The sequence below is a fragment of the Eurytemora carolleeae genome, unplaced genomic scaffold (genome assembly GCF_000591075.1).
Source record: "Eurytemora carolleeae unplaced genomic scaffold, Eaff_2.0 scaffold1694, whole genome shotgun sequence".
Lineage (NCBI taxonomy): Eukaryota > Metazoa > Arthropoda > Copepoda > Calanoida > Temoridae > Eurytemora > Eurytemora carolleeae.
Genome location: NW_019397582.1, coordinates 26,064 through 44,294, shown reverse-complemented (window position 1 = coordinate 44,294; position 18,231 = coordinate 26,064). Strand labels below are relative to the sequence as shown.

The 18,231-nt window shown below is 32.7% G+C and overlaps 2 long non-coding RNA genes across 2 annotated transcripts; one reads left to right on the top strand and one right to left on the bottom strand.

Annotated features, from left to right (window-relative positions):
• The first annotated feature begins 945 nt into the window (after positions 1-945).
• On the top strand, positions 946-1,620 carry LOC111715027 (uncharacterized). The gene is made up of 2 exons (XR_002768160.1): positions 946-1,192; positions 1,394-1,620. It is a non-coding gene; the product is annotated as an uncharacterized LOC111715027 (long non-coding RNA).
• Positions 1,621-14,993: 13,373 nt separating this feature from the next.
• On the bottom strand, positions 14,994-16,965 carry LOC111715025 (uncharacterized). Its single transcript, XR_002768159.1, has 3 exons — positions 16,768-16,965; positions 15,942-16,148; positions 14,994-15,216 (listed from the first exon to the last, which is right to left on the bottom strand). It is a non-coding gene; the product is annotated as an uncharacterized LOC111715025 (long non-coding RNA).
• Positions 16,966-18,231: the final 1,266 nt, after the last annotated feature.

Genomic DNA, 18,231 nt, shown 5'->3' with positions numbered 1-18,231 from the left:
GGAAGTATGTTACAACCATTTAAAAACGTTTTAAAGGGTGGATTTTAATCCAATTTTATCCATTTATAATTTAAGATTTAGTGACAAAATAGAAAGAAATTGATTAATCTCCTCAAACTCGAATATGCCAATTCTGATATATTTGCAACCTGATATTGAATGCCTATCATATTATATTATTATTATATATTATATACTAGATTACCTTATAAAGTTTGAAATATCAAAGATAAACACATTCAAGTTGCAAAGATATAGGAATATGATTAGAGGTTGAGGAGATTAATCAGCTCCGTTATTTGACACAAAAATTAAAATCATCAATGGATAAATATTGATTTCTATATTAAATAATTCTTCTACAGCTAATAGAACAAATTGAAAAAAAATACATTTATTTTTACTCCTTTGAATCTTAATGAGTATCTAATTAAAACAAAGTTTCTACCATATTTAGGGTGTTCGGGTAAAAGTAAAAAAATTAAATGCTCACTGGTAACAAACATTATGCACATCTCTAAATAGATTACACTCCATATATATTTTACTACATTTATTTATACTTTGAAATGCTTAATTTCTTGAGTTGTTATTGATAAGTTAAAGAGGCTTTATGCAAAAATTAAAGTGACTCACTATTTATAGAATGTTAGGTCCAATTCACAACGGTACCCATAAAAGCGTTGACTGATTAAATATGCATTATAGATATCAATGTTTATAATTTAAGAAACTGTCAATTTTAAAATCATAACACTTATTAACCTAGAAAAACAACTAAATCTTCCATATTAGTCTTGACATAAAAGGTATCGTTATAAATCGGGTGCATTGCCATTCTAGTATGACACTTGAAATTGTAGACCCTTCAATTGTTTACAGGAAGCAAGTCGATTAAAAAAGAATTAAGTCTTTGTCTCTGTTACGCAACCCAGTCACGTATATGGGATATGAGGGAAAGGTCGCCCCTGTGCTAATATTCCTACAAGATATCTGCAGCGCCCCTGGACTTCGTACTGCATGAAGAGGGGAGTTTCCAAGAATAAAAATAAAGCTGCTCAAAACTAGGTTTTATATGTATTGTTTATACTCTAACGTACATTCTAATCAATTGAGATGTGACTTTTGATGGCGATGTTCGCCAATGTTTTTGTCTCTTTGTTCTTGTGATATTGTGTGAAGGCTCAATATGGTAAGATTTACGCTAGAGTTACTTAATATTATTGTACTATTTAGAATAAATCAAAACCTACAGTTTTTTACGCCCAAGTAACTTGTTTCTCAAGATTATTGTAGTATTTTCTGATTTATTTGTATTTTCTAGTTTTCGTCATTTTTTTATGGGCTTTTTCTGTAGTAAAAATATAAGAACTCTATTTATGTTATTTTATAGTTGAACATGCTGATCTGAATAAATCCTGAGTTCTTTATTTGATGGTCAAAATGAGTACAAAGGATAGAGAGAAATGTTCTGACAAACCATCGCAGAATATCACTAGGCACATGTATTCGCTGGTCGCGAAACAGTCTCAAACTCTGATTTTCAAACCCCTATATCTCTGCAAGCCAATGTCATTAGATTCTAAAATTTAACAGTTGGAAATATCAAATTTTACACAATAGGAGACTTTTAAGTTCATAAAAAAAGTAAAAACTGATCAACAATAAAAGATTTTTAAAGTTTTAGAAAAAAGTGGAAACTGATCAAAAATATGAGGAAACGGACCTAAAATTTGAGGAAACCGATCAACAAAATTAGATTTTTAAAGTTTTTGAAAAATAGTAGAAACAGATCAAAAATATATGGAAAAGGACCTAAATTTTGAAGAAACCAATCAATAAATTGAGATTTTTAAATTTTTTGAAAAAAGCAGAAACGGATTAAAAATATACCTAAAATTTAAGGAAACCAATGAACAAATTAAGATTTTTAAAGTTTTTGAAAAAAGCGGAAACGGATCAAATATATGAGGAAACAGATCTAAAATTTGAGGAAGCCGATCAACAAAATGAGAATCTTAAAGTTTTTGAAAAAAGCAAAAATGAATAAAAAAAATGAGGAAACATATTGGGAATCCCCTCAAAAATATTTGGAAATATCTCAAAAATATTTGAATAAAATAAAGCGGAAACAGATAAACAATTCTGGTAAATCGATCAAAAAAACAAGGAAACTCTTCAAAATTTGAATTTATAGGGATTTCCGAAAAATTTGAAGAAATTGTGGAAACACCTCAAAAAACCTACTTTTGAGGGGTTTCCGCTTATTTTTGATCCGTTTCCGTGCTGAGGCATTTCCGTGTTGAGGTGTTTTCATGTCACTGTATTTTTAGTATTGATCTGCCAGTATTCAAGATAAAACCAGTCATTTTTACTATCTTGGTACAAGAGTTTGATGAGCATCAGAGAGACGAGCAATTCTGACACCACACCACAGAAGACTCCAACTTCAAAACACTATTTTCATCCAAACGTTATCTCCATCTTTTCGAATCCAGATAAATATATCAGATAACATTATTAACAGTTGATGCACTGACAAAACTTAGTTCCAATCTAGTGAACAAATATCCATGAAACTAGTTTATCCTTTGCTTTTCTACACTTTTACAGAGCATTTTTAATCTTATATACGCTTCAAGCCTTTTTGGCCACAACCACAGCAGAGTAGAGCTTGAAACAAATCATGATAGTGCTAATCCAGCGCATTTACTAGTCATTGTCCACCAGACCACCTATTAGAAATAGTTGTTACTTAATGCATTTCAAATATTGTTATGATTTCTATTTATTTTTCCATTTAAATTATTGCAACAATAAAGTTGAAAATTTAGAACAGATTTATTTTGAAACATGGAAAAAAAATGTCAAAAATGTATTTTATAAGTCTATCTTTCATTTTTTGAATCTGTAATTTGCTATAAATTATGGCTCATTATATTTATTTAAAAATGTCTTTTGTACATATAAAATATTGTGATTATTACATGTAACAATTCTGTTAAATCAAATAACCTGACAAATATAGAAATATTTCGTTTTAAAAAGTTTGTCATTTTGTTAACACTCATTAATAACAACCCTTCGTTAAGGAACATTAACAACCCATCTTTAACAATTGTTAATGTTAACCCTTCATTAATGACAACCTTTTAATAATGATTGTTAATGACAACCCTTTGTTAGTGATTCTTAATAAAGAGAAGAAGAGAGAGGAAACCGACAAATTGAGTAGTTTTATAAGAACATATCAAGAATTTTTAGCTCCCCTACAACTTTACCTGCATGTAAGACATTGACAACCCTTTGTTAATGATTGTTAACGACTACCCTATGTTAACAATTGTTGATAACGACCCATTGCTAAGTGCCCATCCTTGATTATTAATGATTTAAATTTAAACCTGAAATGTTAGGGGACGTGGGTTTTATAAAAACATAGAAAATTTCTTTTTCTGCAGTAAGAGAATTTATTGCGTGACAATGCCAGCATGCAACTTTAAACTTAATATTTATTTAGAATCAAACTATTCTAAATTTTCTAGCTTTTATTAAGTGCTAAACGAACAGATGGCATTGTCAAATTTAGTAAGACATTGACTTTAGAAATAGACTCATCGTTTAAGACATTAAGTCAAATTTAACTTATTTTATTTTGAAAAAACTTTAAAANGGGGGGGGTCTAGCTATTTTTGCTCTAGTGCTCTAATTTTTGACACAAAATATATTCTTGACTTTTCTAATATCATAATTCAAAGGTTTTTTGTTTTTGTTTAAATTATTTACTTTTTAGTGGATAGAGTAGGAACTGTCAAAATCTATTTTATTTTTCATAACAATATTTCTCAGACTAATTCATATTTTATTTAAATACAAAGAATGAGATATTACAAATAAGCCATTGCAATTAACTATGCAGTTTGGACCCGCCTAAGCAAGGGAGATTGTTTGGATTGGTTGGTACAAAGTTAGTGAACAATAATGAATATAATTGTATGCACATCAAATTCACATATATTTTGTATGTTTATATCAAACAAACTGATACATTGATATTAATAAATATAACATAGAAGATGTTTTACTTGTCCTTATGCCTCAAAAAGATTTTAAAGACGATTATGAAATGGAGTCTTATAAGCAATTTTATTGAATGTTGTCTTTCATGCAGGTAAAAAGTTGTGGGGGAACTAAACTTCTTGATATTTTCTTTACAACTACTCAATGATAAGTATCAATGCTCTTAAGATCTGTTTTCTCTCCTTTAACAAATATTTGTCATTAACAATCATTAATGAAGGTGTTACAAGAGCTCATGCTGCGTCTCAAGTCTATGAATCACCCCTGTTCTACCAGTATTTATCCATGTACTCTAGTGACTGTTTCCATGGGAGAGAAGGTGAAGAAGAATTATTTATCATTTGCGCATGCGCCTAAACTCATGTGTTTTATCCAGTATACCAGTATTTTTGATCCTATGAAGAATGGTGATCCTGATAAGAATGATGATCCTGAGAAGAATGGTGATCCTGAGAAGAATAGTGATCCTGAGAAGAGTGGCGATCCTAAGAAGAGTGGCGATCCTGAGATGAGGTGCAATCCTGATTTGTTGGGCAATCCCTGTTTAATGTGTGATCCCTGTTTAGTGTGCAATCCCTGTGATCTGGAGCCAGGTTGGGGTCCTGAGAAGAATTGTGATGATCAGGGATCAAGGAGCGATCCTTGTTTGCTTCTAAGATACTTTGGAATGGATGAGATCTATTGGTTTGGAGAATGGTTTGAAGAGATGTCAGGGATTGATGAATTATCCTGGATTGATGAGTTCTCCCGGTTTAGTGAGAGTCCCTGGTTTGAAGAGATCTCCTGGTTCAGTAAGATGCCTTGGATTTATGAGATCCGTGTCTGACGTGACCCTGTGGATCAGGATCTCTTGGTTTGATGAGATTTTCTGGATTAGTGAGAGTTCATGGTTTGAAAAGATCTCCTGGTTCGGTGAGATGCCTTGGATTGATGAGATATCCGGTGTTGAAGAGAGATCCTTGTCTTGGAAGATATCCTGGTATAATGTGATTTTTTGGTTAGTGACCTCTTGGCGTAATAAGTTATCCTGGTATAAGTGGTACCTGGAGAAGGATGAATTATCACTAGGATTAGGAGAGCTGAACCTTAACAAGTTTAAAATGTATCCAAGGGATCAGACTGGATTGAGGGTTTAAAAAGGATGAAAAGAGAAAGGTCTGGAATGCCCCTGATTTCATATGAAGGAGCGGAGGAGAGAGGGTTCATTGATCTCACGACCCTTGCTATCCTTGCTGGTTACAAGTTTCAATCAGGGAACATGACAGCTATGAGTGTGCAGACCCAGGGAACCTTAGTGAACAAGAATGTATCTACCGGAGATGATTACTGGGGTGTTAGATGGCAGCAGATCCCAGAGTCCCTGAAGTGTTATGCGCTAGGAGATATCCAGTTTGGATTCGTTACTTACATCGTTTTAGCTGGACTGCTCCTAAGGGATGTGTTTCCTGATCAATATGTACTCTGTAAGTTCTTGAAGTGTGTTAAGAAATCTGCAGTAGACTGGTTCTTGGAGTTTGTGATGATGTCTCTAGAGGGGGTGGAGTATCATCAGAAGATGGAGGAGTTGGCCAAGACTAGAGAGGAGGTGATAAGATCTCTGAAGTACAGGGATGAGAAGGAGAGGTTTTGTGAAGTTTCTCCTCCTTAAATCAATCTCTGGTCAAGAATTCTAGGAGACTGGCGCAGAAGCCTGAGAATGGTTCCTGGTACAGATGTATGCGCTGGCCCCTGCCAAGGTCCCCTGGTCTGATGGGGGACAGATTGAAGTTTCTAAAGAAGGAGATAAGATATATTCTAGGTTTAGATTGACTTTGGAGGAGCTGGATGCTCAGTCCTGGAGAGCTCCTATCTCTGGGATCCGGGGATTAGTCTTTCCTGAGGAGCTGGAGTTCAAGCTCGAGATCCCCTGGGAGGAGAGATTCTTCTAAGGAGGGATAAGAGATAGTGATATAAACTTAAATGGTGATAAACTAGTTGGTGAACTGTGTAAACAATTCTTTTTCAGGTGGAATCAGTAGATCAACAGGATTCGGTCGCGGGGTCCAGATAGAACTTTTTTCTTGCTTCTCGTTGGTTGGCGAGTGTTACACGAGCTCACACTGCATCTCAAGTCTATGAATTGCCCCTGTTTTACCAGTATTTATCCCTATCTTCAAGTGACTGTTTTCAAGGGAGAGAACCGGTTTTACCAACAAATTGTTTATCATTTGCACATGTACTACAACTCATGTGGATCTATATATTTCGTTTATATTCTGATTATCTTGCAATTATCGGAGGACTATGATATAATCTAGAACGGATTAGAAATAGCTTAGTATTTATGTAAATATATATATAGATATTGTAACGGAGTTCAAAGTGTGTATTTTTAACAAAGAATGTCAGATCATGGTTGGAATCAATTATTTCTGTATATGGGAACTCTGCTGGGTGTTTACATAAACTAAAACTCCTTTTTTGTAAAATTCACAAACGAATGTAACAGATTCTTTAAGAATTGATATTTGTGCTTTTATGAATAGTTAAAATGTATTTATATATTTGTATTTTTTGTGAACATCCTGTGAGCACTGTGTATTTTTAAGTATAGACTCAAGGTTAAGGTTACGCCTTAAACCTAACGTTGAAATCTTGGAAAGATGATATTATCAGTTGTAGCTAATCCTTGAGCAGCTCCGGAGTTCTAAACCAACTCTGTACCATCAAAAGGGGATTTTATTGATATTCTAAAATCAGAATAGAGTTATCATTTTCGGACCAAGTCCTGGACCAGAAAGTTCATCTACGCCTGCAGTTTCAAGCAGCTCCCTACAGAAGCAGCCTTCTACGGTTCTGCTCCAGACAGCTCTAAAGGTTCATCTACACCTACAGCTTAAAGCAGTTCCCTACAGAAACAGCATTCTACAGTTCTGCTCCAGACAGCTCTAAAGGTTCATCTACACCTACAGCTTAAAGCAGTTCCCTACAGAAGCAGCATTCTACAGTTCTGCTCCAGACTGCTCCGTGTTCTGAAGACTCATCAATTCCAGCAGTTGTGAAGCTCCCTAAATCCCCCCACAGAAAGTAAAAACGCTCCTATATATTCTGTAACAAGTTTTTACCAATAAACATTTTTCAACCCCCACCATGTATCATTTAGTTAGACCTAAGGTTTAACAATATATATAAAGAACATGCTGCCGCCCTCTATATAAACGAACAAAAGCTGAAGGGAACCTCAGTGCACACAGAACCTAAGTAGAAGAAAGATATAACATAAATCTTATCTTCTTGTAGGTCAGTGCAGCTCACAACATTCACTCATTCATAAATAAGATTAATCTAACTAACATCTAACTCTGTATAGCTAGTTATAAATATCTAGCTCAGTATAGACAGACTAGAATATATATAGTTCTGCATAGCTAAATACAATACATAGCTCTGCAATGCTAAATGAGATAAAAACCTCCGTAAAGCTAAGCCGGATAAATAGCTCCGTAAAGCTAAGCAAGATCCTTGGCCCTGCAAAGCTAGATAAGACAAAAAGCTTTGTAAAGCTATATATATAAAGATAAATAAGATCCTTAGCTCCGCAACGTTAAATAAGATAGCTTTATATAATTAAGCAAGACAAATAGCTTTGTAAAACTATATATAAAGATAACTAATTCTAGATTGTTAATAATTATATTAATAGCTAAGTAACTAATAATACCACAAAGGTTGATAAAGCTTTATTATAAATAACGATGGATTAGAGTTTGTGGCATTGTTTTTCTCTGATAACTCAAGTGAGATAATCAATGCACGCTAGATAAAGTAAATAGCTCCCCAAAGCTAAATAAGATATCTAGCTACACAAAGCTAGATAAGACAAATAGCTTGTAAAGCTAGGTAAAATAAATAGCTCCGCAAACCTAAATATGATACCTAGCTCCACAAAGCTAGATAAAACAAATAGCTACATAAAGCTATATAAAGGATACTAACTCTTTATAACTAAAAAGATAAATAAGTATTGATTATCTAAGTATATTAAAAGCTAGAAATATCTCTAACAATACCACAGAGGTTACTTTAGCTGCAATGGAGGTTATAACCATCTCATCCTCTGAGGATGACCCTGATGATCCTAGTGTATGGATTCCTGATCAGTCTGATGCTGAAGTATCTGAGAGCTCTGAGGATGAAGGAGTGAATGATCTTGATGAAGGAGAGACAGAGAAAGGTGATCCGGATGATGTCCCTGGTCTGAAGGATGAATCTGAAGAAGAGAATGAAGCTCCACCAGGGTTGGAGGCAGATGAATCCTCAACAATAGGAAATGAAGGAACCTTAGAGCAGATACAGTATCAACTTAGGGATCTAGTGAAGATCATGGAACAGTTAGGGAACCTAAGGAAGTACCAGACTGCCTCTTCAGCATAGTTAGTGATCCGCTGGAGTACAGGAGGTGGAGCTTGGGATCGAATACTGATCTCCTGAATAAACAAGAATTAATAAGCTTAGATCAATGAACATGTTAAAGAGAGTTAATTATTGCAATTTATTAGGTAAGAAAGGAAAGAGTTCTGTTTGTAGACCAAAAGAATCTCGGGGTTTACAACAGAATTTCTGGTGCAGGCGTGTTGAAGTTAACTTTTTTGCATTTGGTTTTTGAAAGTCAAGAAAATCAAGTGTAAGTAACTTTGTACTTATCGCACCCGCTCAAATTTTAGTTAATAATCCAACGTTAACTAAATTTATTTATATTATTATGACTAAATTAAATTGCAATTATAATTGAACATAAACATAAAATTATGAAAAACCAATCCATAATTTCAAAATTATATTAAATGTTAATTACTCTCTTATAATAAAAATTCATCTAAAATTAAGAAAGTTTTAATTTTAGAAATATGAAATTCAAAACTGTTCTATCATAAAACTACAAAATACTTAAATTGATCTAAAAAAATAAGTTTACATTGTGAAATTATGATTCTGCAAAATTTTTTTGACAATTATCTACTCAAATTGATGATTAGCAATTAATTTTTGCAGCAGTTAGTTTTGCAAGGGGGATATTCGTGTTTAGACAACAGACAATGTTAAATAAACACAGTTAAAATGTTGCAAAACGAACATAAATTGAAATATGCACTCCAACCATATTTTAAATTTTGAAATCTAAAAATACATTTTAATGTTTTACTTTTTAAACAATTTAAAACATTTTTATCTTAATTAAACTTCTCTTTTAAAGTATGTATTCCCAAACATATTTTTTGAAAGAAAGTTCATTGTAATGTTTTAAACTTAAAATAAAATTTTAAGTCGGGTTTAAATTGAAAATTTATAATCTTGATAAAATTGTTTTTCTTTTAGAATATGATACCAAAAAAACATATTTTGAGTTTAAAATATAATTGACTGGAAGATAAAATTTCGAGATAAATACAATATTATCTTAATATTATTGTTCTGCTTAAATTTTGTACTCAAACCATGATTAAGCAGCTAAAAGATAAAAAGTTATTTTCACAATTTGAGAAAATCAATATCATAATTTTTTTGGACTTTTAGAATCAAGTCTTATCTCAGAATATGCAATTAAACATATTTTATCTTAAAACTGCTTAGAATGTTATTTTTATAATTCAGATATAAGAATCTTTTATAATTCAGAATGATTGTGAGGTTATGTTTGGAAGTTTTGCTTTGCAATGATGTGTAGACGTAAACACAGTTGCAAAATTGCAAAGTTGCAAAAACAAAACTTAAAATATTGAAACTATGAATCAGCGCTACCTAATCATAATTATTTAGATCATTTAACAAAATCAACTAATTAGGACGTTAACATTAACACCTTAGCAACCAAACTAGCCAAGGGTTGAATATAAATTCAGAGCCAGTATTGGTCCAAAGAATTAAACAATAAGGGCGGGGACGAATCGGAGCATAGAAAACTCTCCACACATACTATTATATATGAAAGAAAAATAAATCAATGCAAACACTTGTATTATTAATATTCAGCGAGTCGGTTTTTCTTACAGTTTATTATTTACAAAGATACAAAACTAAAAAGAATGATACTATACGAATCAAATATTATGAATTGAAGTAGTTTCAGAGTGATGGGGAATCTTCAAGGGAACCTCAGTTTAAGGGAGCTGACGATCAACTAACTCTTTTCCCTTCATTTCGCTCCATCCTGGGCTCTCATTTAACCCTAGTTCCCCAGGAGCTGGCCGGCTAGCCCCCCAGCCCCCGTGCCTCTGGAATAACGGAACTTTCAGCTTGGCTTGGGTTATTTATAGAATTCACATGCAAACTCAAATAAATCCGTTAGGATTCAAAATAGGATTCAAAAGTCCAACCGAAGGGTATAAAGGGGGGGGGGTGATGCCCCTAGCCAGCTATGATCTCAGCGATCTAAAAAGATCCTTGAATCGCTGATCGTAAAAGATCAACAAAATCACCCATTGTTACAATACACTGAAGCAGACCAGGAGCTCAAGACGCTGTACCAGAGCCCTGCACACAAGCAAGAGAATTCCGAACATACAGAACTTTATCGGAAGCATAGTTAAGAAAATGGTAAACACTTTACTCGTTTAAACATAACCCAAGTTTAATGTAATTTAGCCAAAATATTAACCTAGTGGAATAAGATTTGTTTGTATATATGAACAGAGGCTCATATTTTACTTAGACTTGACTTTGAGATTGAACAAGGATAGTTATTTCATATACCATAGATAAACATACCTAGTTTAAGACTTAAACAACACTTAAAATAAAAAGTAGATAATTCTACAGAATAAAAATACAGTTCTATTGCCAGCTTTACAGATTATACTTATTAAGTCCTAGAACTTCAAATCTAGGCAGATAAGGTTTAATCAGTAAATCACCAAAATAATAAGATTCTGTAAGTATAGCGATTGTAAATAGGATTGTAAGTAAAAATAATTAAAGCATATTTTTATGAAATCATAAAAGAGATTGAATCTTTTGCTGAATGTAATATAAAACCATAATCATTAAGTCCTAGAAATCCACTTTAGGCAGATAAAGTTTTAACATTTGATCACAAAACCCATTCAATTTGTTAAACATAATATTTAAAAGTAACTTTTAAACAGCAGTCAATAAGCCCTAAAACTCCAACTTCAGGCTGACAATGTTTAAATAATTATAAAATCCGAAGTTAAATGTAAAATCAAAAGCTATCTACTTAATAATCAAAATTTTAATAAAATTAAAAGAGATAAACATTGAGTGTAACAATAAACTTGTGAATCCAAACCACAATTTTATGTTTACACTAAATACTGAATAACTCATTTAATCATATTAAATTTGGTTTAAATTTAAAATAATTTGCGAATGTTTTAAACTGTTTTGCTTTAAAGAATATAAAAACCAAAAATGTTTTGAACGTTTTCATCTTAAAATCGTAAAAACCTTAATCTAACAATTTTCTTTTAAAATATAAAAACCAAAACATATTTAAAATAGAATAGTATTTTTGAAAACATGTTTCTTTTTAAAACTAAAAATGATTATAGACTTTAATAAACAAAATTTTAATTAACAATAGATAGTTCCAAATTCTAAATTTACTAATTTTTTAAAACACAATACCAAAGATAAACAATGTCCAGGGGGCCAAAAGTGGGGGGGGGTATCAGATAAGAATACCCCTCTAACCCAGATCAGCTGGATTTACAGTTTATTACCCTTGAGATGGAAACTACTTCCTCATCGGAAGATATGGGAACTGGGTCAATGAACCCGGCTCTTAGTGCGGCTATAAATAGGCCGAGCACAGCTTATAACCCAAATGGAGGTTTTCCGAGGACAGTTAATCCCTGGCTTGGGACAATTCCCAAACACAGGAACCAAATTATCGTTCCTATGCATGTGGAAAATACACCCCAACCCAGATCCGGATCTGGGTTTCCTACGATTGATATATAGCCTCCAGGGAAGGGAAAGATTCAATTTTAGATCAAATCCCTTGAACCCCAGGGTATGACAGTAAAAGAGGAATTGACAATTATATCCCTGATAATACTGAAATCCTATTCTTAAAGTTGAAGTTGTCCTATGATAAACAGAAAACTTTGAAGACTTCTTGATCAGGATGGGGGGATATACGCAAACTTTAGACTAACGGGATGTTTGTTTAAAAAATACCATGTTTTAAACATTCCGCCCCCCTTGTTCATTTGCGGTTTCAGAGACGGAACCTTCTATGGAATCCTACTGTTAAATGTCAAGGAAAGTTTAATGTAAAGGAAAGTTTACCTAAAGTTTAACCTGTTTATAAGGTCATTTCCCCAAGGGAAAACCAAATTTTGTAGAAGAAGCCATTAGGGGTCTTCTTCATAAAGACATATTGAAAACAAAGATCCTGGATGTCATTTCTATCCAAAATATCACTGAAGTTAAGATTGAAACTTTTGATGCTTTATGCACAATAGTGCAAACAAGCGTTGAAAATATTTAATCCAAAACTATAGCTGGGGAATTAGATATCATCAGTACAGATATCCGCCTCATGAATTACAGTTATGTCAACACTAGTTCATCCAAAAACAGGAAGACTAGATATGAAGTAAATGTAAGGAATGAGAGTGCAGAACTGGATGCAATTAATAAATTTAAAAACTTTTAAAAAGTTTAAGAAATAAAACGCGAAAATGAAAGATAACCGGTTTGTTAATGCTGGAAGGCAGCCCACAGAGGCGGACATTACTCCTGTGGCAATAATGGTCATTTTAGTATGAATTGTCCCAGAAAATGGTACCTGGACAATATGTTTCCACAAAGTGGATAAGCTGAACCCAAAGATGAAAAAGTTAGACTGGATTCTTCTAGTTTAGATTTAGAATTAATTATGTTAATTATTAAAAGAAAGATAAATAATCTTACAGAGTCACTCTTTGGAAATATATAAAACTGAATTGAAGTTTGAAAGACAAAAGGTTATCTTTAACATAGATGGTCAGAAATTAGATTTAGTTAATATTACTCTGTTAATAAAAAATTCTAATGATGACAGATTTATACAAATCATGGCTCAAGATAAATAATTGAAACAATTGTATTTACATCATTAACGGCAAAGAAAGTAATAATTAAAAAGAACTATTTGACATTTTATCTGTCAATTTGAAAATGGACAGAGAAATAGGGTATTTTCAATCCAAAGAAAACTCTAATTTTCTAAACTCCAATAATTACTGCTTTTAAATACATTAAATAAATATAGCAAAGAGATAATTTTAGTTCCTTGTCTGAACTTGGGGATAAATAATGTGAAAATTCCTTTGAAAGTTAGAATAGAAAAAAATTGTTGATGCTTTTTGGCTAAATTAAATGAAATTAATACCTTAAACCATAAACAAGAGTCAGAATTATCCGAAGCTGCAATTCAAGAGCGGAGGAAATTTATTAAAGGAGATATAAATGTTGTCCTTTAAATCCATTTCAAGAACAAGATCTTGACCGGCAGCTCAAGCAGTGGCTCTTCGCCGGAAAAATCAAACCCTCTGTATCTCCTAGGGCAGCTGTTCCCTGTAAGAAAAAAGGATTAATGATTTAAAAGAGTTTTTGGTAAAACCAATCCGGGCTTATTATAAACCCTTGAGCCTTATATTTTAGATATTGATTTTTCTGTTCGGAAGTTTGAACATATTCTTAATCAAGACAGATTAGTCGTCTTCCTTTGATTTTGATAGAATACACAGACCAAGGAAAACTAATAAAACGGCAGATGCTTTATCTAGGACCATTATGCCACAAAATGATCAAGATAAAGTATTCCCTGATATAGATGACAATGTATCATATAGATAATAAAACTATCAATCAATCAATCGATCAATTAATCAAAATCATTCTGACAATCAATCAATCTGTAGACAATGTTTGAATACTAACCAAGCTTGCCCACATAACCAACTGACGTCGACAAGACATCAGGGGGACGTCGTCTTAGGTCAGACCGACGTCCTGACGATGTCGGTCTGAAGTCGATTTATAGTCGTTTAGACGTTGCATTGACACAAAACGCACAATTTTTGACCTTGTAGCGACGTCACCTTGACGTCGGGACGACATCAACAGCGACCAACCAAAACTGCATCCAACCTATTACGACTTCCTATCGACCTACTGAAGCTTCCTCTCGACCTACTGCAGCTTCCTTTTGACCTACTGCAACTTCCTTTTGACCTACTACAACTTCCTTTCGACCTACTGCAACTTCCATTCGACCTACTACAACTTCCTTTCGACCTTCTACAACTTCCTTTTGACCTACTGCAACTTCCTTTAAACCTACAAATAAGTGAAAATCATATAAAACCTACGATAATATGTCGTACAATTTCAACATTTAACCTACAGAAATAACCAGAAAACTCCGAAATAGGAAGATGACTTTACAGCCAAATTTAAGTGAATTGGAAATTGTTGCAAGCACTTTTACAAGACACGTATTAAATCATTACGAAATAAGTCTGTTTACAACAATCTGGAGCAATTGGACTATACATAAAAGTCAAAGATTGTGTCTAAAAGACATTTTTATATTTTAGAGTTTTCTGATTCTTACTGTATATACTGCAATCATGAATCAATTGAAACTAGAAACCTACAGTTTAAAAAATGTTGTTGCTTTAAAATATTTAATATCAAAATAACTTGAATTGTTTAGAAACAAACATAAATATTTGATTAGAAACAAACATAAATATTTAATGCACAAATAACTGGATATAAATTGTTTACAACATTGTCTTCACTCTTCACTTTTATCTTTTTTAAAGTTTATATTTTTTTCCGTGATATTTCAGCTCATAGCTCTATAGCTCGGGCTTTGGACTCCTTTATATCCCTTATACTTCGTGAACTCTGGTACTTAGTGCACTCTAGTACTTTGTGCACTCTGGTACTTTGTGCACTCTGGTACTTTGTGCACTCTGGTACTATGTGCACTCTGGTACTTTGTGCACTCTGGTACCTTGTGCACTCTGGTACCTTGTGCACTCTGGTACCTTGTGCACTCTGGTATTCTGTACTGTAAATTCGTAAACCAAGTAGGCTGAACTTCATTCTATATTCTGAATACAGATTGCCCGGTTCTAACTGAAATAAAAAATCGATGAATAAATAGAAAAGAAGTAAGAGAAGGAAAGATGGAATGGATGAAAGAAAATTATTGAAGAGGAAAGAAGGACTAAACAAGGACTTTCAAATTTTTATAGAACAACATTTAATTGATAAATGAATCTAACAGCGGGTAAATGAATCGTAATTTTGAAAACAAAAAAATTTAATTTTTTTTTATGATTGAAAAAAAAGAACGAATAATAAACAATCAAAATTAAATAAAAGTTTAACACATATCTCTATCTATAAATGATATATATGTTAATATTAATCAGAAAAGGCTTTTAAAGGGACTGTACACATAATTTCAAGTGACCCTTTATCTGATCAATAATGTGAAAGATAATTTTTTTTTCAAGTTAAAAAGTTTAATCCACACAATTTCCCACTATCGTTTCTGTATCAAGAAATCCACAAGTCACTTTTAGAGAAACCACAATTGAAAATAATCCACAAATTCACAATTCACAATTCACAAAAAAGAAACAAAATGCATTACACCATTTAAAATTTGTAAAATTAAGAAAATTTACAAGAAATTTATTTAGACCAATGTCTATGTTAATAAAAATCAAAGAAATTTTAAGAATTTAAGAAAAAAAAATATAAAATTTTTCAAGAAAATTACAAGATAAAAATTCGCAATTTTAAATTTTTAAAAACATAAATCTGCCATTTTATTTGTAAAAATGTCAGCTGACCTAGAAAGATTAGGAGAGGAATCTTGTGATCTTCCTGGCCCTGGCGCCCTTCAGCATTGTCCTCCTCAGCTCAAACTCCTCCCAGAATAGTTTTGATGTCCTGAGAAGGATCTTCTCAACTCCACGAGCAACTCCGTTTTGTTAGTGGATCTCCAAAGTGTTTGGGTCTCTTCATACGTTTGAGTAGATTCCTCTCTCCGAACAGCTCTGAACGATAATTATTTTTAAAACAAAGAATATTTTATCATGAAACATGTTTTTTAAGTTGTATTTCTTTTCTTACAATTTATCAAATTAAGACCCTGGCAGAAGATATACAAGCAAAAAAACGACATAAAAACGAACCATAAACAATCGATTTTTTTTATTTTTATCGTTTAAGGATAACAATATCTATATATAAATTTGGCTTGTTTGTTTGTTTGTTTGTTTGTATACATCCAATAAACGTCAAAAAGGCTGAACTGATCGGGCCCAAATTTTTTGTGGGACATCACGTGACCCAAGGGAAGGTTTAAGAATGATCAAATTTTAAAAAATTTGCCTCCATCCAAATTCGATTTTTGAAAATTTTGAAAATTCACAAAAAAATTTTTTGAAAATCCGCTAATTTTTTTGTTATTTGGAGAACCCCTGTGTATTTTTTTCGAATAAAAACTTTATAAATGAAATAAAAGATTTCTAGTATTTAAAACTTTAACTTGTTCTTGAATATGTTCCTGCAGATTTTAAATGCATGAGGGAGAGGGGGGGGGGGAAGGGTGTCAGGTGTATTGCTTGTTAGTTTATTCCTTATTAATGAAATTCCAAAGATATAATTTTTTACCTAAATGTTTAAGATAATTTTCAACAGACTCAGCAGTAAATTGTAGTAAATAGAATATTCGTTGTCCATGATTGGTTGTTTGTCAGGGTGTCCGACATGTATTGTGGAGTGTGAACTGCAGTGCAGTCTGTAGAGACTAACTGGTTACTGGTCTGCCAGCCGGGGCAGGATTAGAGCCATTGGCTGGCTATACCTGTCCAGTTTCTTGGAATTCAGGGATTATTATTCTTCTTTTTTAATTGAGAAACAAATATTTTTTCTCTTTTCTTTAATTAAAAAAATCATGTCAAACAATTTTACGCAAAATATTACAAAATTTTAGAGAAGGATGGGCGAGGTTGAGAATTGCCTATGTCTTTGTATGTGTCAATTGGAATCAAGGGGTGTCAATTACAAATTGTAGATTTAAAAAAAAAACGTTAAAAAATTAAATAATCTTAAATGGTTATAAAATAAACATTACAGGAAAATTATTTTTTTAAAGGGTGGGAGTTATTAGGGGACCTTGTGGGGAGGGGGGGGGGGTCAATGGGTACTATGGAAATGCCTCACCACGGAAATGCCTCAAAATAACAAGATGTGACAGCAAGCCCTGCTGCAGTAGGTCCAGACCTCACATAACCTAAATTTACCGATAAGAATGACCTTCCAAAATTATGCGACCTAAAATGACCTAACCTGACCAAAAAATGACCTTATAGATAAAGGTTTTTTAAGGTTGGTTAAGGTCATCCGACCGTATTATTGGTCAGAAAGTATATAAAACTGGTGTCTGATTGGACTACCGTTTCTGTAACACTGTAGACCCAACTAGATTTCCGACGCTTATCTATCAATACTTGAATAGGTTCTTCTAAATTCAATACAATATTTTAATGTTAATAACTGTTCAATTGTAACTTCAAAACAGGTTCACAGATAAGAAAAAATTCTGGATATTCCAAATAATACCTTTATTTATTAACTTAAAAACCAAATGGGGGATATATATAAAAATAAGCACAAAAGTTGTAATGTCATAATCCGTATAGATAATATGATGATATAAGAGAACAAATTCCAACCTATAATTTGAACTTATATAATCAGGGGGATCTTGATGTAATCTAGAACGGATTAGTAATAGCTTAGTTTTTATGTATATATATATATATAGATATATATATAGAACATGCTGCCGCCCTCTATATAAACGAAGGAACCTTAGAGCAGATACGGTATCAACTTAGGGATCTAGTGAAGATCATGGAACAGTTAAGGAACCCAAGGAAGTACCAGGTTGCCTCTTCAGCATAGTTAGTGATCCGCTGGAGTACAGGAGGTGGAGCTTGGGACCGAATACTGATCTCCTGAATAAACAAAAATTAATAAGCTTAGATCAATAAACATGTTAAAGAGAATTTATTATTGCAATTTATTACGTAAGATAGGAAAGAGTTCTTTTTGTAGACCAAAAGAATCTCG